The sequence below is a fragment of the Trachypithecus francoisi genome, unplaced genomic scaffold (genome assembly GCF_009764315.1).
Source record: "Trachypithecus francoisi isolate TF-2019V2 unplaced genomic scaffold, Tfra_2.0 Lachesis_group19, whole genome shotgun sequence".
Classification (NCBI taxonomy): domain Eukaryota; kingdom Metazoa; phylum Chordata; class Mammalia; order Primates; family Cercopithecidae; genus Trachypithecus; species Trachypithecus francoisi.
Genome location: NW_022681464.1, coordinates 15,375,912 through 15,400,807, shown reverse-complemented (window position 1 = coordinate 15,400,807; position 24,896 = coordinate 15,375,912). Strand labels below are relative to the sequence as shown.

The 24,896-nt window shown below is 34.6% G+C and overlaps 1 non-coding gene across 1 annotated transcript; it reads left to right on the top strand.

Moving 5' to 3' along the window:
• The first annotated feature begins 4,907 nt into the window (after positions 1-4,907).
• On the top strand, positions 4,908-4,969 carry LOC117064264. The gene has a single exon (XR_004429338.1). It is a non-coding gene; the product is annotated as a U7 small nuclear RNA (small nuclear RNA).
• The last annotated feature ends 19,927 nt before the right edge of the window (positions 4,970-24,896 follow it).

Genomic DNA, 24,896 nt, shown 5'->3' with positions numbered 1-24,896 from the left:
GCAAGATATTGCTACCTCCGTCTGACTACTATGGAAGGGGAGGACAGGGCTCATCCTCTTATCAAAATTCTCCTTTATGGTATCTGTAACTTGAATCTGAAGCTCTCAGTGCACAGGTTGCACACCTTGCAGCAAATGTATTTTCTCTTTTTTGGCTGCCACTTACATTCTATCAGTACCTAGAATTGTCTGATTGTTTATATGTGTTATTTTAAAAATTAATTGCCTTCAACCATTATCTCCTTAAATTAGACACTGACTTTTTCTGGATTTTACTGTGGCAGTTACTCTGTAACTTATCTTTAATTTGTATATCAAAGCAGGTCCACTCTGAGGACTGCAGTCATATGCACACTCCTAGTACATCCATGTACAACACAACAATTCATCACTCACCTAACATTCTGTGATGTTTTGTGGTTCCATTCCTTTGCTCTTGTTGTGTCCTCTACAAAGACACTTTTTCTCTATTTCCATCTATCAATTTCCATTCTAACCCTTCAACACCCAAATGCAAATATCATGAACTCAGTAAACTGCACAGTCAAGCTCCTATATTTTGCTTAAAGAAAGTATGTCTGGGACTTGTTGAGATCAAGATGCTTAAGTGATTTTCAAAAAGCAGTTAAACCATAGATTTGTTATTTTCATTTCAAGAAAAAGTCTATATTGAAGACAAGAGTTTGAAAGCCATCTACATATACTTAATGAACTTGCACGAGGCAGTAGATCTGTCAGGAAGATTTTAGAGTGTTCAGTAAATGGCAGTGCCTTTCCATTGCATACAAAATGAAGTCCAAACTCCTGAATTGGCCATGCAAAACCTCTGATTTCTGGTCCCAATTTATTTTCCAAACTCTCTTACTATTTTTTTTTTAACTGAGCATCTATATTCATCAGTCGGTTCTGTTTTAGAACACCCCTTCTATGTATTAAATATAGTGTATGATTCTAACCCCTGTCTAGATTAATCCCATTTGTTTTTTAAGGAACTGTTTATATTTTACCTGTTTTGTGAGGCTATTTCTAACTTCACTACAATCTCCTCCAATAGGAAACATTAATATCATCATCATATTATGAATGTTATTATTTAGAATCTTGGAATTGTTGAACTATATGAGGCTCCATTAATTAGATGAAGAAAGGAGGTGAAGAAATTAGTTCAAGCTCACACAGTTGGTACAACATTTTGACACAATTTTGTGTCAGAACCTCCATCAGAGATAAGCTCTCTTCTACTAATGAAATCTCTTCCATTGAATGTTGATGTCTACAGAACTTTCCATTACTAATTAACTTCGTAAGAACATAGGCTTTCTTTCTCTCCTCATCTCAGCTGTAAGCATACTAAATGCCCAGTTCAAGTTTTAAACTCCCCTTTTTATTTAGCACAATATATGGCAGACTAAGTACTTGACAGAATAACTTCTGTGTAGTATATACTTAGAGCAGTTTTATTTCTTTCATTAAAAACCAGTGATTGATAATAAATTTTAGGCTATATCGAAGTTACTTAACAACATCCCTTTACCACTTTTCCTCATCTGCTAAACAGTAGAAAAATCTGGATCCCTCCTACTTGTTTTCTTGTAGCATACTTATTTTTACTCTAGTAATTACTGTTTAGTAAGCTTTTGAAGTCTTGGCCAATACCAATTCTGGCAGGTAAAGCATTTTCAGCTAAAATGTGGAAAATAGATTTAGAATCTCATCTCTGTGTCAGCACATAGTATTTTAAAACTAATCTATTCGGTTGCACTTTTTCCCATTTTGTCAAATATCAAGGACACACACCAGAGGTCAGTTCTCTCCATATTTATTAGATTCTTCGTTTGCTGAATAGAGAAAAGTAGTATTAACTCAGATTATTTCTATACTATAAAAAACTACTATTACTTCTATTAGTAGTACTAGTTACAAGACTTTATGTAGTGTTTCACTGTACACAAATTAATGACATATTGTATGAAATAGCTATTATTAGACCTGTTTTACTGGTGAGAAAACCGAGACCAGATGAGTTTCAATAATTTGCTCAGAAATTCCCAAACTAGTAAACAAAGCTGCGTTAGAACCCAGTTCTCGTGCCTTTATTCCTTGTCATCTTCCTATTACTTCATGGCCTGTCCTCAATTGGCAAAGCAGGCCCATTTTGGCCGTGAAATGAAGATAGCCTATAATTGCTGCCAAGGAGGCATATTGAGTAGGATGTACTGAATCTTTCGGTCGCATCAGGTTCTGCTGTGCATCTATGAATTCTGCCAGAATCAGCTTCTATCATCAAGATGTTCATTTTCCAGAGATGAAATTTAATGGAATGAAATTTCCTATAGTCCATGGTTAGTGGATAGGAAATAAAATAAAAATGCTCTGTGTTGGATAACCTCCACAAAAAGATTGAGAAAATTCTCGTAGTCACTACAGGAAAACTTCAATTTGGCTGAACTCAATTCTGAAACACAAAAATCTTAATTAATGGGAAAAGTTAGGGAGAATAGGAGTATGACAGAAAAATAAATGAGGAGTGGTGTGTGTGTGTGCGCATAACTTACATTCTAAACCTTTCTTTAAGTATCTGCCTCTTTCAAAAACTTTCCCACTGATCTTAGATATCTCATATCTTAGTTGGCTAGATCAGTTGAACATTACGGAAGCATTTAGGAAGGCGTAGGAGGTGCTTAATAATGATTTTCAAGTTTTCTGGCTTGGGACTGTAGGAGAATGGTGGAGGCATTCATTAGCTTTTTCTTTTTTTTCTTTAATTTAATTGGTATGACAGGTGTTCATAGTGCAATTTTATAGGAAATAGAGGAGGAAAGGCAGTTATAGGAACCATTATAAATGAGCAAAAAGCTCAATTCATACCGAGGATTGAAAATGAGAAACTCTGGGATATCTTTCTCGATCTTTCATTTTGAAAACTCAGGCACTCTCTGTCACACAGTAGGAAAGATGGAGCTGGCATTCTGTCATATTTCCTTTTTTAATTCTTGCGATAACAATCTCTTCTAGCTTCCTATTTGCCTGTCTTCAGCTGTCCAAGCCTACTCTAACAGGCTTTATACACTTCCAGGCTTCTGTCATTTAATTATGAGATGTTTGGTGGTTGCCATTCCTTGAAGGAACAAATCCTGCAGCATATCCAACTGCTGAATTAGAGCCCATATCATAGGCTGCCGACAACAGCACACTTTGCAACACAAAGATTCTTAGATCTTCTGGTTACTAACCTTATCAAAAGTCATGTTTGTGTAGGCCTTGACTTCATTATTCCATGAGGGAAAGGAAGAAAAGTCAGATAGATGACAATTTTTTGTTTCTTTTCTGCTTCCATGAAGTCTTCCCAGATATATTAAGGAGACACTGACACATTTCTGTGTCTCTGGCTTTTCTCCTTGCTATTCCCCTATGTCCCCTTTCTAAAAATATGCTTTCCCTGAATTTTTTTTATATACAATCCTGATTTATTTGTGCAGTATCAAAACCCATTTGTGCATATGGGTTTATCAGCAGCAAAAATGTAATCCCAGGCCGGGTCTGCCCCTGAGGTCACTTGATGTTTACTTATCTAACGCAAACGAATTTCATTGTTTGTCCAAGAAAAACATGTCTAAAAAGGAAAATCTGTAATTAAAGCATTCTCACAGGCATTCCAAAGTTGGATGGGAATTAAGAGCATACAATACATTGGTTTAGATGATCAGAACCATTTCCTCTGTCTACCAAGACAACTAATACAGCACTATGTTTATTTTTCTTTAGGATGTCTCAAACACCCCAAACTGCCAAAAACCAAGATTTATCTTGGAGTACAAGTATTTCCGCAATTTCTTCTACATCCTACTATTGTGACTGGTAATATATAAATGTAGCATACTATATAATTAGGTCATGCCCATTTAATATGCCTAATAAATAGAAACTGAGAACTTTAAAATCAAATTTTCTTTTTTGTTATTTTCTTTATTCTGGATGTCCTGCATTTTTGTCTGCCCAGTATGACCATTTATTTATTTTATTTTATTTATTTATTTTTTATAGAGATGGGGGTCTCCCTATGTTGCCCAGACTGGTCTCAAACTTCTGGGCTCAACGGATTCTCCCACCTCAACCTCTCAAAGTGTTGGGATTACAGACATGAACCACCATGCCCAGCTTAACCAAATTTTCAGTTCATTGATTCTTTAACACTCAAAGCTACCAAAACATCAATTAATTATTATTATTATTCCTATTTAAAGAAATATATGTTTCAGGGTGGGCACAGTGGCTCACACCTGTAATCCCAGTCATTTGGGAGGCCAAGGCAGGCAGATCACCTGAGGTCAAGAGTTCGAGGCCAGGCTGGACAACATAGTGAAACCCTGTCTCCACTAAAAACACAAAATTTAGCTGGGTGTGGTGGCCCAAGCCTGTAATCCCAGCTTCTCAGGAGGCTGAGGCAGGAGAATCGCTTGAGCCTGGGAGGTGAATGTTGCAGTGAGGTGAGATCGCATCACTGCACTCCAGTCTGGGTGACAGAGCAAGATTCTTCCTCAAAAAACAAAACAAAACAAAACAAAAACAAAGAAAGAAATACAGGGTTTCTCCTGCTCTCCATGCTCCATTCTGTCCACTTGGTTGTAATTTGGAGAACAGTACCAAGTAGTAGAGGTAGGGGAAGAGAGAAAATGAACAGAGAAAAGGAGACCTAGAGGAGAGAGAGCTGAAGCCGAAGTCTTTGGAGGATTTTTCAACCTGTGCCATAAAACTGCATTTGAATTTTGATGTCACTTAACCCTCAGAGTCTCAATAAGCTAGATAATGACTAAAATCTCTACACCATGATGTCTAAAACCATAGAAACGATCATTATTGCTACATCCGTGTTGTGAGCAAAGTATAAATAAGCTTAAAAGCAATGCCAGTGTTACAGCTTTTTTACAATTTATCTAGCATGTTTTCCAGTCTTTATCAGAAACCTCCTCCCAATGCCCCTCAAAACAAGCAAACAAACAAACAACAACAACAAAAAACGAGCAATGCCAGCTGTTCCATGACGTCTGAAGTACGGTTTTCCTGGGTAAATGCTAAGGAATGCTGGCTCCCATTGTTTGGGATGGATGTTCACACAGAGTTTTTAACGATCAGCTGACTGCATTGTTATATGGATATACAGCTATCTTAATATCTATAAACTATGTTTGGAAAATTAATACATTCTGTAGTACTTATCAGAAAACAGATAACTAGAGGGGCTCAGAAGACAATCTCTCTTCTAAAAGTAAATAATATTGTAGAGATACCTTCTAAAATCACCAGTTACAAGTAAAATACATTTAAATTTTGGGAGGCTACTTTATTTGCTTTCCCAGTTTCTAGGCTATCAATGCTGAACTCATTATATTTAAAGCTGTTTGAGGAATCTTAAGCATGAAACAGGCTCCATAAAACTACATTCTTTTCTAGCTCATTCAGCCTCAAAGGTCATAGCTGTGGCTTCCTTCCCTATAATCATTGCTGTAGAGTACCACACCTGCTCTGTGATACTACAAGGCACAGTTTGGTAGGAAAAAAAAAAAAACCCGAATAACAATTCTGGGATTCATAAATGCATCCTCATGATGACACCCTGCCACCAGAGGCACAGACAACAGAGATAACCCAGCTGGTGTGACTTACTTTCCAAGGCCATAACCCTAATGCTTCCCAGTGGGGGGAAATGAAAAGAGATTTATTATTAGTTCTGAGCTAATGCTGATCAATGAGCAAAATGCCATGAAGCTGTGGCCAAGGCAATATATGTTGTCCAAGAAAAAATAAAGGAAAGGATGGTGGGGGGGGGCGGGGGGGAAGCCTGCAATATGCAAGAGAAATACAGGGGAGAATAAAATCTCTTTTGTTAGGAAACCGTCCCTCATGACCAAGAGTGGCGCTGCACCATCTGTTCACGATACTGCGGTCTCACAGTGCAAATGCCTGTCATGTACAACAAGCAATTGAAGCATTAGGAAAACCGGACATTTCCAAGGTAATTTTTCTAATATAAAGCAAGTTTATCAGCAATCTGCAGGCCTCTCTTTTACTTCACATTCACAAGCCTTCGATCTATAAGGGCAAACTCCCTATAGAGTCCCATCCTGTTGCTGAGGGTGAAAAGGACTGAAATTACAGGCCTGAGGGAAGGGGTGAGACAGACACAGAGTGGCAAAAGAGAGATACCAGGGAAAGTGGGCATGACCACCAGAGCCCTGTGGAAATGTATTTAATATATGGCATTCTTATTCACCTTGCTGTGAGATCAGCTTTGCATCTTAATTACCAGCTGGCATTCCCAAAATATCCTTCCACCCATGGGGGAACTGTTGTGGAAGATTTTGAGCAGTGGCAATGCTAATGACAAGAGTAAATGTCTTGGGGTGCACGAAATGTGACTGTCATATGCAAGTGCATAGAGCAGCAAGTTGAATGGCCAGGAGAAAAGTTACAACAAAGGAAAAAGTGAAGTGTTCACAGAAACAAAGATTAGGGCTGTAGGAATGCTGAGTCTGAGAAGATGGAGGAGAACAGGGAGGATGCTAGAAACAGATCTAGACAAATGGTCTGTTCCTAGTAGAAACTCCCAGGTTGCAGGGTAAACACTTTTCCAGGAAGCAAGAACCAGGAAATGCACTAGATGAGAGGAAGAAGAGAAAGTATGCAAGGACATGGTCACTAACAGAGACCTTGGTAGCTAATGTGGTTCTGTTCCCTCACACCTCCCCTTATTTTTCTCTTTCCCTGTTAAGAGGCTGCCCTAAGCAAAACAAGCTGGGAGGCTGACAGCTGATGTCAATTCACAACAGCTGGCCTGATAGCAACTATGGGTACAGGGGACAAAGAGAGAGAAATCACAGAAGCTACTCCCCCACAAAGGCACTCGTGGTGTAGTATGTTAAAACATAAATGTCGCTAGCTAATGCCAGGGTTTACTACACATAGTGCAAACTTGCCTAGAGGTTAAACTTATCCACAGGAGTTTGAATCTTAATTCTGTCTCTTAAGAAAACTGTGGCCTTGGGCAAATTACTGAACCTAGAATATCTATACTATAAGGATAACAATGAACACTTTATAGAGATATTATAAAAACTAAATTAAACAATCTGTAAAATTCTTAGCAGAGTATGTTCATTTAGTCAAATGTATTTCCTACTAGATCCACTGTGGGACAAGCACTGCCCTAAGCATCAAGGATTTGATACTAGACAAGAAAATATCTGTCTTCACATTCTGATGTGGACATAAAATTATCAGTAAATAAATATTAGCTTTTATTCTTATTCTTTAATGTATCATAAAAATGAGTATAATTATGTTTATTATTCATTTTTTTCCACAGCTATGATGAGAAGCAATGTGCTCAGCTGTATCCAAAGAAATAAAGAGGTGACTCAAACAATAAAAACAACTAAATGTTGATGTAAAAGAAAGGCAGCACAGAGGAAGGAAGGAAGGAAGGAAGGAAGGAAGGGAGGGAGGGAGGGAGGGAGGGAGGGAGGGGAGGGGAAAGGAGGGGAGGGGAGGGGAAAGGAGGGGAGCGGAGGGGAAAGGAGGGGAGGAAATGTGGAACTGTTAGAAAAACCTTGGTGAAGAATGTGATTCTGGAAAATGTGATTCTGGAGACTTGATTTCTGGGAAATAACCTCTTGGAAGATTGGTGAAATAAAGCATGGAACATACTTGGTTGGCAACTAACACATGGAAACTAGATAGTAGTAGTAGTGAATCTACCCCACATCAGCAATTTCCTAACTGTAGGTGAGCTTGTTAACATCTCAGTTCTCTAATCTATCAAAATCAGTATGATTTGCAGTCAGTCCATTAGTTATGTGTTGATCCATTGAAATAATAGATGTAAAATGAATGTCAACATGGAAGAACTTATATTCTATGTAAACATAAAGTACCAATAATATTCTGGAATAATTTTGGGTCATAGAACATTTTAATGGCACAAAATGATTTGGGAAGCTCTGGGGAAACAACTTTACTCTGATCTTATTGTCAGACCACACTGTTCTGTGGAAGTGATACGTTCTTAAACGTGGGGTAACATTTGAGGCAGGCCCAAATCTCTATGCTCTCAAATAATCATGCAGTATTGCATTTATGAGAATTTTTTTTTTAAATACTAAGCAAACGTCATAGTTATGTGTATCTTTTTTCTTGTTTTTGCAAAACTATCTTTTTTTCTTTACATAAATACTATGTAATGCAGCTGGGCTGTTATATGTATGTCATTAAGTTGCATTTTCTATTAAATTATTTGTTTGTTTACATCTGTTTTCCAAATTGAGATTGGTCCATTGTTTTTGGTTTGAGGCAAACATTGTCAAGTTATAGAATCTGCCTTGTTTGTTTTTAAGAATTAATTTAAACCTCTCCATTATTTAATGTGATGAATAGTTTATATACCATATGTAGTACCTGCTTATTAGAAGTTTAGCATAATTTGTCAGTAAAATCATTGGAATTTCTTAGAAGCTTTGATTAGAATAGTTCTTTAAAATTTAATGTCTTTCTCAGTCATTTTCATTTTGTAATGAGAAATGCATATTAATTAGTATATAATCACACATAGCATTTTCTTTTTCATGAAAGTTATCAGTTGTGCTCACTTCTAATTGCATAAAATTTTAAATAGATTAAATTGCTATAGTTTATTATTTTATTTTGTTCTTTTAAAAACTAACATTTAGATAAATTTAATTTTATTCTTGTTCTGAACTTTAATTTTTTTTTTTTAGACCGGTTCTTGCTCTGTCATCCAGACTGGAAGTACAGTGTTGCAATCACGGCTCACTGCAGCCTTGACTTCCCCAGGCTCAAGTGATCCTCCTACCTCAGTCTCCTGTAGCTGGGACTATGGCATGTGCCACCGCACTCAGCAAACTTTTGTATTTTTAGTGGAGACGGGGTTTCGCAATGTTGCCCAGGCTGATCTCAAACTCCTGGGCTCAAGCAATCCACCCACCTCTGGCTCCCAAATTGCTGGGATTACAGGTGTGAGCCAATGCACCTTGATCTTTTATGTTTTTTAAAAAAGTAACTTTCATTTTAAAATATATTTTGTTTATTAAATAAAACAAATCTATAATAATTACTTGTTTTTTATTTTAGTAATGAAGATATTTAAAAGCCTTTCCTTCCATGAACAGCTTTGGCTGTTGTAAATCTTTTTATATTGATTTAATTTTTACTGTTGTGAGTAATAATGTAGAATTTTATCATTGTATTTCTATTACTTTTGTTGTGTATTTATTTTCAGTTTTATTTTTTGTTTGCATATTTAAATATTGTCATCTGTTTTTAATTTTAAGCATTATGATCATTGTCTTATTTCTGCTTTTTAAACAAATGGGGCATCATAGCTTGTGAGACAGGCCAGGATTTGAGCAATTGAAATTGGGTGTAGGAATGGAGCCAGATTTGCCTGCAGGCTTCATATACTCAAAGATTTAAACAAACATACAGAACTGAAGGTAGATTCAAGATTTATGTTCAGATAAACAAACTCAAATTTTGCTACTTTTTAATGAGAACATAGTTGTGTTTTCTAAATATCCTTATATCTAAGAAAATATACAGCTTAATAAAAATATATCTGCAATAATGTCCAATTCTATTTCACTAAAGAACTGTGTACTACCTTTAATCAGTATGGCAAACGAAAGAAAACCTGCTCTTTTTCAGATCTTCCTGATGATATATTAACTTGGATTGGTTACTCAGTTTGTATGGGAGCTGTTTTTGCATTGTTTCAAGAACTGTACTTCTGTGCTTTCCTCTTTGGAAATTTATGTGTGTTTTCAAAGTATTCTCTACTAAGTATTGGAGCTTTTAAGTTCCACACTCATCTTTATTTCCACTTGTCTTCTGAACTTGAAATGGCTCTCCCTATCCTACCTCCAACATGTTATTTTTATTACTAAAGCTTCTCTTCCAGTTTTTTATTGTTTTTTTCCTTGCTTTCCAGAACTCCTATAATGCTCATGGAAGGGTCTTCCACCTTTATCTTGCAGGTCTCTTGCTTTTTCTCCACAGTTTTTATGAGTTTCATATATCTTCACCTATTTGCTTTGAGCTTGATATGGTTTGGCTGTTTCCCCACCCAAATCTCATCTTGAATTGCATTCTTCCTAATCCCCATGTGTCATGGGAGAGGCATGGTAGGAAGTGATTGGATCATGGAAGCAGTTTCCCCCATGCTGTTCTCGTGATAGTGATTTCTCATGAGATCTTATGGTTTTATAAGATGCTCTTCTCCCTTCATTAGGCACTTCCCTTTTCTGCTGCCTTGTGAAGAAGGTGCCTTGCTTCCCTTTCACCTTCCACCATGATTGTAAGTTTTCTGAGGTCTCCCAAGCCTTGCTAAACTGTGAGTCAATTAAACCTCTTTCCTTTATAAATTACTTAGTCTCAGGCAGTTCTTTACAGCAGTATGAAACAGACTAATACAGGGATATTTCTACTACTTGTTTTTGCACACATCTAACTACACCTCAACAATAACTATCTTCCCCATGTTTCAGCCACTAAATATTTTACTTGGAAAATCAAGTTTTATATTTCTCACAGAATGTTGTGCCTTGTGGAAAGACTTCTTAATTGTTCTACATAATATATATTTTCTAGTTGTTATCTGACCTATTATTTTAGTGACTGTTTTACTAGAGACCATATCTTTTGGATATACTTTAGTTCTTTTCTCTTTACACTTAGGAAAATTTGTTTCTTTTTTTTTTAAACCTGTGTTTTATTTATTTATGTATTTTCTTTACTTACCCAATATGGCTTAGCTACAGCTTTTGAGCCTGTAGCAAGTTCATGAGTGGTAAATGGTATGGTGGGTCTTCCCAAGTGGGTTATATAGTGCAAGAGCAAGACAGTCAGCAGCCTATCTTTTCACCTGGTTGATGCCTCCCTCTTTCCTAGTCTTCGCTGCCTAAAGGATGGCAAATGCTGGTATGCTCCCTGCTTCAAGGGCAGGGAGGACTCTTCACACATCTTTATCTAACTCACAGCTCCTAAAGAAGTAGGACCATAGATAGTTCAAATAACACTTGCTGAGCAGAAGCAGCCTCTCCTCTCCTTGCTCCACATATCTCCACAGGCCATCTCTTCAAATTTTGAATATTCCTTCTGAGCCTCCTTTCAGTGAATATACCTACCTATTGAAATAAGCCATTAAGTTAACTAATTAAAAGAGAAAATCTTAATAGATGCTGAAAAAGCAACTGAAAAAAAAATACCATTCTAATAAAATATTGGAATTTATAGAATTTGAATAAAATAAAATTGTTTAAAAACAATAAAATCAAAATGACAAAATTTTACAGAAAATATTCTCCTAAAGAGTGAAACAGTGATCAATTAAAATCACAAATAAGATTGGTATTGGTATGACTAGTGTACAATGTTATTAAATGTTGAGTTGGGGGAGTCTAGTAAAGGTAATAATATAAGAAAATGAAATAGTTGATATAAACATTCAAGAGGAACATATATTTCTTTATTTTGATAATATATTTGCATTTAAAGGAATGCTAATATTAAGAGATGAATTTGGGAAGATTGATGAATACAAGATCAATAATTTTCCTATTATGTAAATATAGATGAACACAAATGAAGGGAATATTTTTGTAGATAATTTGAAAAAATATATATATTCAAACTTAGAAAAAAAGATGGAGGATCTAAACTCTATGATTTTTGATGGGTTAAAAATAAGTTCTAAACAAATGGGAACTTAATGTTCTTTAATAAATTAACAAAATATTAAAAGAGTAAATGCTTCCAAACTTAATATATAAATATTTTATTTTATTTTGCAATGAAAAAATGTTATTGCAATTCCCCAGTATAACCAAGAGAAGTAGAAATAATAGACCATCTGTGGAGGAATGGCCTTATCTGATATCAGAGCACACTGTAAAGCCATTGTGATATAATCCACATGATATTGTCATAGGTTTGGTGAATATATTCTTAGGATCGGCATAGTATGGTCATGGTCCACTTCCTGCTTTTTACCTGTTTTTGTGTGGGTCTCACACTTTTCATTGATTGAAAAACAAGTACCAGAAGAGAAATATAGCATGAAAAATAAAAATTGTATGACATTAATATTTTAGTATTCATCAATAAAGTTTTATTGGAACACAATGTGCTCATTTATTTGTGTATATCCTATGGCTCCTTTCATGACACAATATCAGAATTGAGTCTTTGTGTTAAAGATCATCTAGTATAAAAAGTATTTACTATCAGGTCCTTTACAGAAAAATATGTGAGAATTGTTGGTTTAAGATATAATATTCTACATATAAATATGTATCTATGATATATTATTTTATGAAAAAGGTAGTATAAATTATGCTGGCACCAATGATCAATATTGAAAATAGAACAGGATGAAAATAATATGGAAACAAAACAGTTATCCATCTCATGTCATACAGTAAACACAATATAATAAGATTGGATGGATAACTGTAAAATGTAAAACAATAAAATTGTTCCAACAAGATCTGATAATATGAGATGTAAGTAACTTTCTTAAAAAAAAAACCCAAAAACCTGCAAACTCAGAAACTAACAAAGAAAGGCTATATAATATTTAACTGTGAAAATTTAAATATTATTATAAAAAGTTTAAAAGCCTGAATAGATACATTTCCACTTTAGGGAGATAATTCCAATTTAAGGTTTAGACAAAGGATTAGGATCTATAATATAGCTTCACCGTCAGCTATAGAATAAGAATAACATCAAGTAATATCAAGATAAAATTCATAAAGGAGCAAATCCAAATGGCAAAACAAAACAAAACAAAAACCCAAACTCAGTGGTAGCTGGGGAAATGCAAATATAAATGTGTTGTTATTTTACAACCATCAGACTGGGAAAAATTTCAAAAGAGCAATAACACTTATTGCAGGTGGGGAAAATGGCTTGTGGATATTTAAATTGAAACAGCCTTTTTGGAATGCAATCAGATAAGTGTACTAAACATTCGAAAAAAATATATTCATTAATCCTACCGCTAAGATTGTCAGAAATAATAAAAATACATCAAAGTTACATGTTTTAAGCTTTTTGTTGCAAAATTGTACATGGAAGAAAAAAAACAAGCAAAAGAAACAATCATCAATAAGTTCATGACTGGGTAAGTTATGGTACATATCCACTAAGGAATATCACGCAACTGTTAAATAAAACAATCTTTGATATGAATAGTTTTTTTTTCAGCACGGAGAATAAGGTGAATGACGTGAATGGAGATATATAGGGTTAATATGAGAAGAAAAGGGAAGGTGAAAGAAAATGTTCGAAAAGAAAAACATCGACTGAAAAGATTGCCTGATATATCTGTAATTACGCTGATGTAATTATGAATATATGTATAGGTATGAATTAACATTTTTTGATACAATTTTGTTTTTGTTTAGCTTCACATATTTAAATGGCCTTTACTTTGTACATTATCAAATGTTTTTGATTCATGTAGGTTAAGTAAATTTATATCTGCGTCATGTGTTTCTTTTCCATCATGAAATTGTCCTTATAATATTTATATTTCTATTTTTGCTTACTCTTTTATTACATTTAATATTTACTTATTTGTTTATCTTCATGTAGCCCCATTACTTAATTTAGTGTTTGTTGTGATTAAATCTTAACTGGTGCCTCTCAATTTGTGAATTAAGTTTTCTTCACTTTCCCACTATCGTGATCACACTTACCCTCATTTTGTTCTTACATTGAGGATAATTCTCTATGTTTAATACATTTAAGTATAAACCATGTTTGGTAAGCACATAATTGTTTTCTTTTTATTAGTAGTGACTCTTCCTTCCCCTTTTTTTCCTCCTCCTCATCCTCCTCAATATTTCTTCTGGAGACCAAAATCATTTTGGACTGTACTGCATGATCTAGTGATCCATATTCCATGTTGATCCCCTTTTTTTTATCTTGTTGTTCATTTCCTCTTGTTTCTGTTTGTTTCTCTCAAAGCCTATCCTCAGTATCACTGATTGTGTTTGCTGTTGCTATCATTGTTTTTCATTTATATCTCCCACTAAAAATTAGCTTCAGATACTATGTTATTCATTTTTCTGCACCATATATCTTTTTTGGTCACTCATCATGTGACAGAAGCAAGGTCTGTCAATATATTCAAAATATATGTTATATTTTAATCTTTTCTGTTTTAACATTTTTAGCATTTTCTTATTTTTATAATTCAAATTCTTGTAGGCCTGTGCTGATATAAGTTTTTCTTTTTCATAAACAAAGAGATCCCTGGCCAGGTCCATGTTGCATTGTAGGCTCCAGCAATGATCATTTTCAGTCCTGAAAGCCTGTGTAGCAACAGGTGCAATAGAAATCAAAGCTCTGAAGCTGGAGGCTAGAAAGGTGTACCAAGTACAGTTCTTGGTACACTGAAGATTTCTATCCAAGGTTCTAGTAGTATTTACTTTTAGATAGAAATTCTCAGTTTAATTTTTCTGGCTTATCCCGGTATGAGCCCGGGTGAGAAAAATCTATTATGAATAAAATGCTGGTTTCTGTTGATAGAGGAGAGTTAAAACCCAAATACAACAAACCTTCTTAATAAAACTGATGCTGCCAGAACATGGTGGTGGAGTTACTTTTGCCTCATTCTTCAGTGTAAAATATAGACATGACTAGAGGCAAATCATGCCGATTGGGCAGTTGAAGGACCTGAGCAGTGCCATTAATTCCTGGGGACCATGTCTTGTTTTGTACTTACAAAATGGAAGTGAAGAAACAAGTTCCCTCAAGTATCTAAGTCTAAAGCAGAACCCATTAGTAAGATGTTTTTTCGAAAATCCTTAACATTATATAAAACGCTCTAGTTAATTATTATTTTTAGTAGATGCAGTTGTTGCATAAAATGAGTGTTTTCAATGGACACAGCAAAGTCTTGGTTTCCAAAGTCATATTAAACTCTCTTATTTTGTTATTCTCCTTAATTTTCTCCTCTCCTCTGATATCCTCTCCATTCACTTTGCTCTTCCCCTTGCAATTCTCTTCTCATTAGTTGCAATTAAAATGTCTCTTCATAAACAGCCACAAGATGGTAGGATTTGAGTAAATTAATGGAGCAATCTGATTGGATTGCCCTACAGTATGGAAAGGAAAAAATGGAAAGAAATTGTTCACATAATTGCCCTATAGTACAGAAAGGAAAAATTAGGGCCTCCTAAAACATCTAGATAAATGGAAATGAATGGTAGTAAAGATGGACTTCTAAGGGTGTATTTTTATATGTTACTCTTTCAAAATTATCTTACTTTTTTATTACAAAACTGATATGAGTTATTTTACTCAATTTGGAACATAAAGGAAAGCATATAGACAATGGAAAAAATTCACTTGTTATCTTACCACCTTGAAATAACCATTGTGGAAATATGCATGTATTATCTAAAATATACTTTCTTTTTCACTCTGTGTGTTTTTAACATGAAATTGGGGCCCCATCCATTTGGGAAGCCAAGGTGAGTGAACCACTTGAGATCAGGGGTTTGAGTCCAGCCTGGCCAAAATGGTGAATCTCTGTCTCTACTAAAAATACAAAAATTAGCCTGGCATGGTGGCGGGCACCTGTAATCCCAGCTACTTCCTAGGTTGAGCCAGGAGAATTGCTTGAACTCAGGAGCCAGAGGTTGCAACCAGCTGCGACCGTGCCACTGCACTCCAGCCTGGGTGACAGAGACTCTCAAAACAAAGCAAACAAACAAAAAACAAAAAAGAAAAGAAAAGAAATTAGGGCCAATCTTGATATACTTATGGGTAACCTCTTTTCCCATGCTTAACAATGTACCAAATACTATTTTATTTCATTTTACATTCTGCAAAAATACTTTTAGTGCCATCATGTGAATGCAAATTTAAAATCAATCTGTTCTTAGCATGTTTTTGTGTTCTTTCAATTTTTATTATTAGAAATAACTACGTGATACATTTCTGTAGATAAATATTTTTTTCTAAGTACTGATTGTATCCTTAGGTTAAAAATAAACTTTAGTCTTTTAACAACAGCTGCCTTCAAGAATTTTTCTTTTCCTTTAAAATAGAATATGTGTGAATGCACCTCAGGGTCCTAATGTACATAAGAGTACTAATTTTCCAAAGTTAAGTCAAACATATTAACTGTTCCTATTTTTTCATATTTTCTTTAAAATTAAGATACCTAAAGGAGCATAAATCAACCACTATTAAAAACTAAGAACTTCTTGATGTCTAACTTCATTTTTTATATAGTACATGAGTAATTAATTCTGTGTCTGGTGGGATCCTGCCAACAATTGCATCCAGAATATTCTGGACCAGCTAGACGTTCCTGTGTCCACAGAAAAAGACTCATTTTATGCAACAACTATATCTAGTAAAAATAATACTTAATAAAAGCCTTCAATATTATGTTAAATATTTTGAAAATCCTTCTTACCAGTGGGTTGGGCTTTAGAATTAGGTGCTTTAGGGAACTTGTTCCTTCACTTTCACTTTGTAAGTAGAGAATATACATGGCCATTATTTTTACCTGCCTTACAGTGCTTAAAATATTATGTAATTTATCTATGTTTTCCATTATGAATGTTAAAAGACTTTAGGCTCATTTTTCTTAGCAAACTTGTACTAAAAAGTACCCATGGATGCAATCTTTTTAACAAGTCTAACACATATGGAATACGATATTTTCTGGACTTAACAGTGGTGCTCATAATTTTATGAGAAAGAACAAGGAAAAGGATTATATGGTTCATCTTTGCTGTACAAAGAATGCACTTGCTTCCCAATGCAAGGGCATGAGACAGCTTCAGAAAGAATCTCCAGTTTACTTGATCATTGAAAGTAAATATTTTTATGAGTTAAAGCTTATCTAAGTTTTCACATGAGAAACCCACACTAAACATAACCTCTGACTTCCCTGAAAAGTACGCATTTAGAAAGAGACTGTATGTTTCTAGCTGTGGTGTTTATCCTGATAAAAAATAAATCCATATGTAGCCTATAATTAACCTATCAAAAATCAATACCCTGGGAGGATTTGAAATTGAATACTTTGTACAAGTTAAAGAACAGTTAAATTAAGGTGAAAAGCACTGGATTCAACCTAGGATTCCTGGAAGGAAGAAAAAATACAGAGCAGGAAGGAAAAAGTGAAGGAACCAAGGATGAGAGATTGGGTTGAATTGTCGTTTGCTTGTACATGAAGTAATATTGCCACTTATCTCTTTTACTTCTTCACCTTATTAGATGTTTCCGCCCCCACCTCCATCCCCACCCCATATCATGCAGGCTCTGAGATAGAGAATAGGAAGACGGTAGTTCCTGGACACAGGATAATCCAAGATGTAACATTTTATCTTTCTATTATCTTCCAAAGCTGTCACTTAATAATAACTTCTGTCCCTTACCACATGATTAATGCATGCCATGGTCAGCATGAATAACTAGAGAACTATCTTGCAGTAATGGTCCAAGTGTCTGGAGCTAATCAGACAGAAATCTACAAAGAGAAGTTTGAGAAAATTTCTCAAGGCACTTCAGTACATTGATGACCAACTACTAAAGAGAATTCACCGAGACAGAAAACATCAATACTCTTCCACAAACCTTGTAATTTCCCAGCAGTATATGTCTCTGTGGATCACATTCTTTCCAGCACACTTCCATGCCTACAAATAGACTTATTATCATGTGTTTACTTAACGACATAAACGGATCCTTAGTAAAAGAGAGGAAGAAACAAACTACATATTTCAATGACATAAACTGATACTAAGTAAAAGAGAGGAAGAAACAAATTACATTTCTTTTTTCTTAAAGTTTCAAAAAAACAGCTGTTTTTAAAAAATAAAATTGTCAGTCGAAAAAATATTTTCTGAACAATTATATTTCAGGCAAAAGCTAGAAAGTAGAAATATTAATTAATTATCTTTCTGCAAGCTCGAATAAAAGCTTTCTGCAAAAATTCAGTATAACAAACAATTTTCTCATATAATTTGAACTTGCTTTTAGAGACAGGGTCTTGCTCTATTACCCAAGCTGGAGTGCAGTAGCTCAATCATGGTTCACTGCAGCCTCAAACTCCTACGCTCAAGCAATCCTCCTGCCTTAGCCTCCCAAGTAGCTGAGCTGGGCCTACAGATAGGCCCAACCATATCCAGCTAATTTTTAATTCTTTTGTAGAGACAAGGTAGTGCTATGTTAACTAAGGCTGATTTTGAACTCCTGGCCTCAAGTGATTTTCAGGTCTAGGCCTCGCAAAATGCTAGGATTATAGACATGAGCCACTGCTCCCAGTCTTGAATCTTTTAATCTTTTAAACTAGAATGTAAACACACACAAAGGGTTTTTTTGGTGGTTGTTGTTGTTTGTATGTGTGAGTGCACATGGGTTTCCAGATACATACTCTCTCTTCACATGAAATAGCATGATGGTAGGGTCCTATCAGTTTCTACACTGTAATCATATATTTGAGATAACAGAAATTGGGGTTTCTGCAGAATTTATAACTTACTATGAGCTGTCAAACAACTAGGTGAAACACTGCATTCAATTTACTGTCGGTCATGTCAAACTGTGGTAAAGTCATATTGGAGGTCAGGGATATTTTTAGCCTCTATCTTGACCTCCCAGATCTTAAGGTCCCATCAGTGTGATATGAACTTGACTATGTTTTATAAGATGTGAAACACGGCCTGTAATATTTAACCCCTAGTCCTACCTGCCCAAGTACAAGGCAACATCCTCAACTAAGGCTGAGGACATCAATAAAAAACAACTGGATAATCTGTTTGACATCACCTGTCTTAAAACCTATGCAATATATGTAGTTATCTCCCTCAAGAATATTGGCCTTACGAGGACATGGGAACAGGACAAACTTCACATTTGGGAGAGCACACTAATCAACAATCTTGATCTTGTGGCAGTGTGAACTGAGGATAGGTAAGAGATTATCCAAGAGAAACTGAATGATGTTTTCTTTGAGTCTCTCTTTAATGTATTTATTAGCATATGTTTATGTGGTTATAGCAAGAGGAAGAAGAATCACTGTGTTGCATTTATTAATTCTCCAATAAGCTCCAGAATTGCCTAGAAACCCTATTAATCAAAGTATTTGGGAGAGGAATTGATTGGTTAATCAAAAACTGATTTCTTTAAATATAAAAATACATATTTATTCATTAGTTATTTGTCTTTTTTTGAACCCATGAATTTGTACCCATTGAGTCTTATTTCTTTTTAATAAAAAGCACATCCATAATGTATTATCTATATGTTTTAATTTGGGCTTTAAAAGGCTGAATAGCTATATATTTCAACCTTCTTTCTGGCACACTTGATCATATGTGCAGAGAATTATCAGGTGATTGTATAAGTTATCATCATTCATGTACTGGTGAAAACATAATATACCTATCTTTATCTATTTCTATCTGTAACTAACATAAAGAAGTAATGTAAGTTGAATTTTTGTCAATATCTGAAATCTATAGTATTTAAAAATATACTTACTGAAACTTGTGTACGTGGTATGTTACTTGAACTTATTTTATATTCATTAATGTAACTATAAAATCCTTATAATAATATTGATTTTGAAACCGATCAGTTTTTTGTAAAATTTTAAGAAATTTGAAATAGTTAAATACATTAACCAATTAACATTTCATATACATAATAAGAGGTTGTTTTGATTACATAATTTTAGAACAAAACATAACACCTTTTGAGACACAAAACTAACTATACAAAATAAAAAGTAGTATAAAACAGAATAATCAGAATCAAATTTCATCACAATTCTGATGTTTATAAAATATTTAGCAGATTCAATATTATGATATTAAACACTGTAATCATTAAAAGTACACACAATTAAAATTACCTTATTATATTTAGAACATGAGTCTTTAAAAATAACGTCTTTGAAATACTTTGCATCTTATGGAGGTTGAACGAAAGGCAAAATTTCGATCCCACTTTCTCAAAATATGAACAAAGAGAAAAAACTAAATAATTATAATAAATTATCATTGTAAGTAAATTCTCCTTATAAAAATAAGAAAAAAATGTTAAAAATTAGAGTAAAATCATCTACAACAAAAACTCTTACTCCTGCAGTAATATCACTTCAAATTAGGCAAATATTTATAATTGCCATCTAAGTTCAAACTTTAAAAAATTGAGAAATGAAATTTAACTAATAATTGTAGCAATATACGATTTTGACACAATTCTAAATTTATTTTTTATATCCAATCATTATATTGATATTTGACTTTGATCAAATTTAATTTTAATACTCAAAATTCTATCATTTAACTTTTAACCAAAATATATATTACCTGCATGTTGAAAAATAGGTATCTCAAACACATCATTACAAAAACGAAATTCAGTTTCCAAAGAAATATCTCTTATCTTCATTTCCAAAAGATATTTTGGAATTTTTACAAGTCTATTTATGTCTAGCGCTCTGGCCAAAACCACCACTATCTTTCCCCTCCACATTGAGAAGAAACTTTTCAGTGGGTTCTGCACTTTTCTTCTTGCTTTCTTACAACCTCATCACAAGAAGAAGTGATGTTTTTAAATAATATCACATAGTGCCCTTTAAACTCCTGTGATGAATTCCCAGTAATTTTCTTTTTAATCTGCATTTCTTACTTAGATCTAAAAAAAGCTCCTTGTAGCATCACTTTCCTACCTGTATCTGAAAACTTCTCAATTCACGATTCTACTCACATACATCTCACCAAGCTTGTTCCTGCCTTAGGAACTTGCTCTGTATCCTGATTTGAATGTTTGACCCATAGATTCTCCTGGCTAGAGAAGGATCCGCTTTAATAGCCCCTCTTCTGAAAGGGTCTTCATATCAGTCAAAGGTTCTAAGCCGTTTGTAAGTTCCATATTCCTTTGAGACTTGAATGCATGCTAGATACTCTTTCTGCCCAAATTGCACACATTCATAGACATGGAAATTTTTATACCATTTCAAAGAGTTCATGAAATCTATTAAATATATATATTAAATATTATTTAATATATATTAAATATATATGCCCTAGGATATTAAATATATATATACACATATATATATGTGTGTGTGTGTGTATATATATATATGCCCTAGGAATTCGAGTATCCCAGTTAAGAACAATGGAGCATTCCAATCCTTGAAACAATACTTTATCATCTCCCTAGAAGTTATCATTGTCTAAAATAACATTTTCATCTGTGTATTTTTTTTAATCTGTGTTGTACCTATTTTTTTCTCTTGAATTTAATTTTGTGAGAAGAGACATGTTTTTTTCTTTTCTTTCTGATTCACTAAATTCCCAGAATCTGCAGTAGTGCCTAAATTTGAGTAGGCATTCAATAAATAGCTGTTAAATAAAGAAATTGATACATTTATAATTTTATCCTTATCATTTATGAAAATTAGAGGAAAGAGTAAACATAACAAAGAGGCCTGGCTTATGTTGATTTTGGTGTATCCCAGGTTCAAGAAGTTTCTAGGCCTCCCTCCAGAAACCCCACTGGCTTCTGCTCCTGGTACTTGAGAACCAAGTCATGAAACATCAGCTGACCAATATGTGTGGTGAAGAAGTTGAAGAGCCAAACACTCCAGGATAGAGTAAAACATACTCATTGCAATGTAACTGAGACCTGATCGTTTCCTGGGAACAGATTGATTTGGAGAAAGTATACAGTGACCAGAAGAAAAATAAATCAAAGCTTGTGAGTTAGAAAGATTGGAAGACGCTGCAATGGCTTTGAGGTAATTTGGAAGTGGTTTATTTCAATGGGTTAAAAGTATAGTGTTTTGTATCCCAGAGATGTAAGTTTAATTTCCAACCCTGCCATTTACTAGTTGGGAGATGTTGGGTAATTTTATTCAACCATCAATTTGTACAGAATTTGGCTAGCTCGCTGATGAAAATGTTTGACCCTTTCACCCAGCTTAGATTACTGCAAAGTCTCATGGACACCAAGGTTACAACTTTTTACAACTTTATATGCTTCATTACTCAGCTTGTTCTCATGACTCTGTACTCATCCTACCCAATTTCTTTCCCCACTTTTTTTCCAATTCTTCTCTTCATGATTTTGATCTTAAAGATACATAATTTCCACGTGCTATGTGTTTGTGTAATTTTATTCACATTCACGTTACCTAAATGACCTGCCTATTTGGAATTCTGTTTCACTGTTGAATGTCTAGACTTTTTAAATCTTCCATGATTCTGTAGGCAATTGGGTTGCCAATCCTAGAATTGTTTGGAAAATTTGTGTGGTATCCCTCATCTCACCATGAGGTGAATACATTGAGATTACCAATCAGGGTAGGCCAACATGGCACAGATTTACACCCTGAGACTTTTGTTAAGCACCTTTCTTTTTTTTTTTTTTTTTTTTTTGAGTCGGAGTCTCGCTCTGTCGCCCGGACTGGAGTGCAGTGGCCGGATCTCAGCTCACTGCAAGCTCCGCCTCCCGGGTTTACGCCATTCTCCTGCCTCAGCCTCCCGAGTAGCTGGGACTACAGGCGCCCGCCGCCTCGCCCGGCTAGTTTTTGTATTTTTAGTAGAGCACCTTTCTTTATAAGCATCATTATCATCATTATTTTCCCAGCTCACTGAATAAGTTGTTTTTCCAAATAAGATTCATGTTAGAAATTGGTCTGATTTATTTCTATCAACAATCATGCTCTTCATCATGTCATCATTTTCTCTTTATTGATTTTTTTTGTTTTGAATAAGAAATAACTTTTCTGTATAAACAGCTCAACAGAACAGAATATTATATAAGACAGGGACAAGGAAAATTTGTATGCAAAGGGCTGGATAGTAAATATTTTAGGCTTTGTGGGTCATACAGTCTTAATTACAAGTACTAAAAACTGCTGTTTTAGCATCAAGTTGCCATAGACAATTGATAAATACATGAGTATAGCTATCCTACCATAAACCATATTTACAAAACTGACAGGAAGTCACATTTGGCATGTGAGCCACAGTTTGCTCATTGCAATACAATAACAAATGAAATTTCCCATCATACCCTCTTTATATTTTTAAATTGCAGCTTGTTTTTTAAAGAGATACAATACATAATCGTAATTGTGTAGATAATTGGCATATTTCTAAGGTTACTGATGAAAATCACAAGATTTCTCCTCATAACAATAACCTTGTTAAATCTCTTCATCAAAATACTTTTGACCGCACATATACATAGCCTCAAACCATAGCTATATATACATGAAACTGTAGAACTGATCTTTTAATTCCTAAGACTGCTTTAAATGTTTTGCCTGAGTATGAGTGAAAATTTATTAGAATAAAGTAATACTTTGTGTAAGAATTTACAAGAAAAAAACAAACAACCCCATCAAAAAGTGGGCAAAGGATATGAACAGACATTTCTCAAAAGAAGACATTCACACAGCCAACAGATACATGAAAAAATGCTCAACATCACTGGCCCTCAGAGAAATGCAAATCAAAACCACAATAAGATACCATCTCACACCAGTTAGAATGGCAATCATTAAAAAGTCAGGAAACAACAGGTGCTGGAGAGGATGTGGAGAAATAGGAACACTTTTACACTGTTGGTGGGATTGTAAACTAGTTCAATCATTGTGAAAAACAGTATGGCAATTCCTCAAGGATCTAGAACTAGAAATACCACATGACCCAGCCATCCCTTTACTGGGTATATGCCGAAAGGATTATAAATCATGCTGCTATAAAGATACATGCACACGTATGTTTATTGTGGCACTATTCACAATAGCGAAGACTTGGAATCAACCCAAATGTCCATCAGTGACAGACTGGATTAAGAAAATGTAGCACATATACACCATGGAATACTATGCAGCCATAAAAAAGGATGAGTTCGTTTCCTTTGTAGGGACACAGATGCAGCTGGAAACCATCATTCTCAGCAAACTATCTCAAGAACAGAAAACCAAACACCGCATGTTCTCACTCGTAGGTGGGAATTGAACAATGAGATCACTTGGACATGGGAAGGGGAACATCACACACCGGGGCCTATTATGGGGAGGGGGGAGGGGGGAGGGATGGCACTGGGAGTTATACCTGATGTAAATGATGAGTTACGGGTGCTGACAAGTTGATGGGTGCAGCACACCAACATGGCACATGTAAACATATGTAACAAACCTGCACATTGTGCACATGTACCCTAGAACTTAAAGTATAATAAAAAAAAATCGAAAAAAGAAAGAATTATAAAACACAAAGTAATGTATCTTCGAGATATAATATAGAGACAAAAATGATATATTCCATTTGCTAATACTTTGTTTTCTTCTGACATTTGAAAAGACACAGAGGATTTACCAGATTTAAAATTAGCCTCAATCTTGTACAGGTATTTCTTTATCTTTTCTTTTTACTTCCACTTTCATTACTTATTCAATGGCTCCTACACTTATTGTCAATAAACTAGTTTTTAATTTACAGTTTACTATGTTCTTCTTCATACTCCCCCCACCCAAGGAAAATGTCAATGGCCTTCCACCACCTATACCATGTAGTACAAACTTCTTGGCAAAGAAATTAAAGTTGTCCACAATGTACAGTCCATTTATATCCTTAAGACTATTTCTTATATTCCTTTGCACAATTAACTGAAACAATCAACTCTACTACGCTCTGAATACATCCTGGGCATTCCCTATTCAATTCATGGATTCATAGGATAGTTTCAGCCTTTAATAGCTTCCATTTCTCCTTTAATCTAAATCTACAATTCATGATTTCTGTATGGATATAGAGACAGATAATATA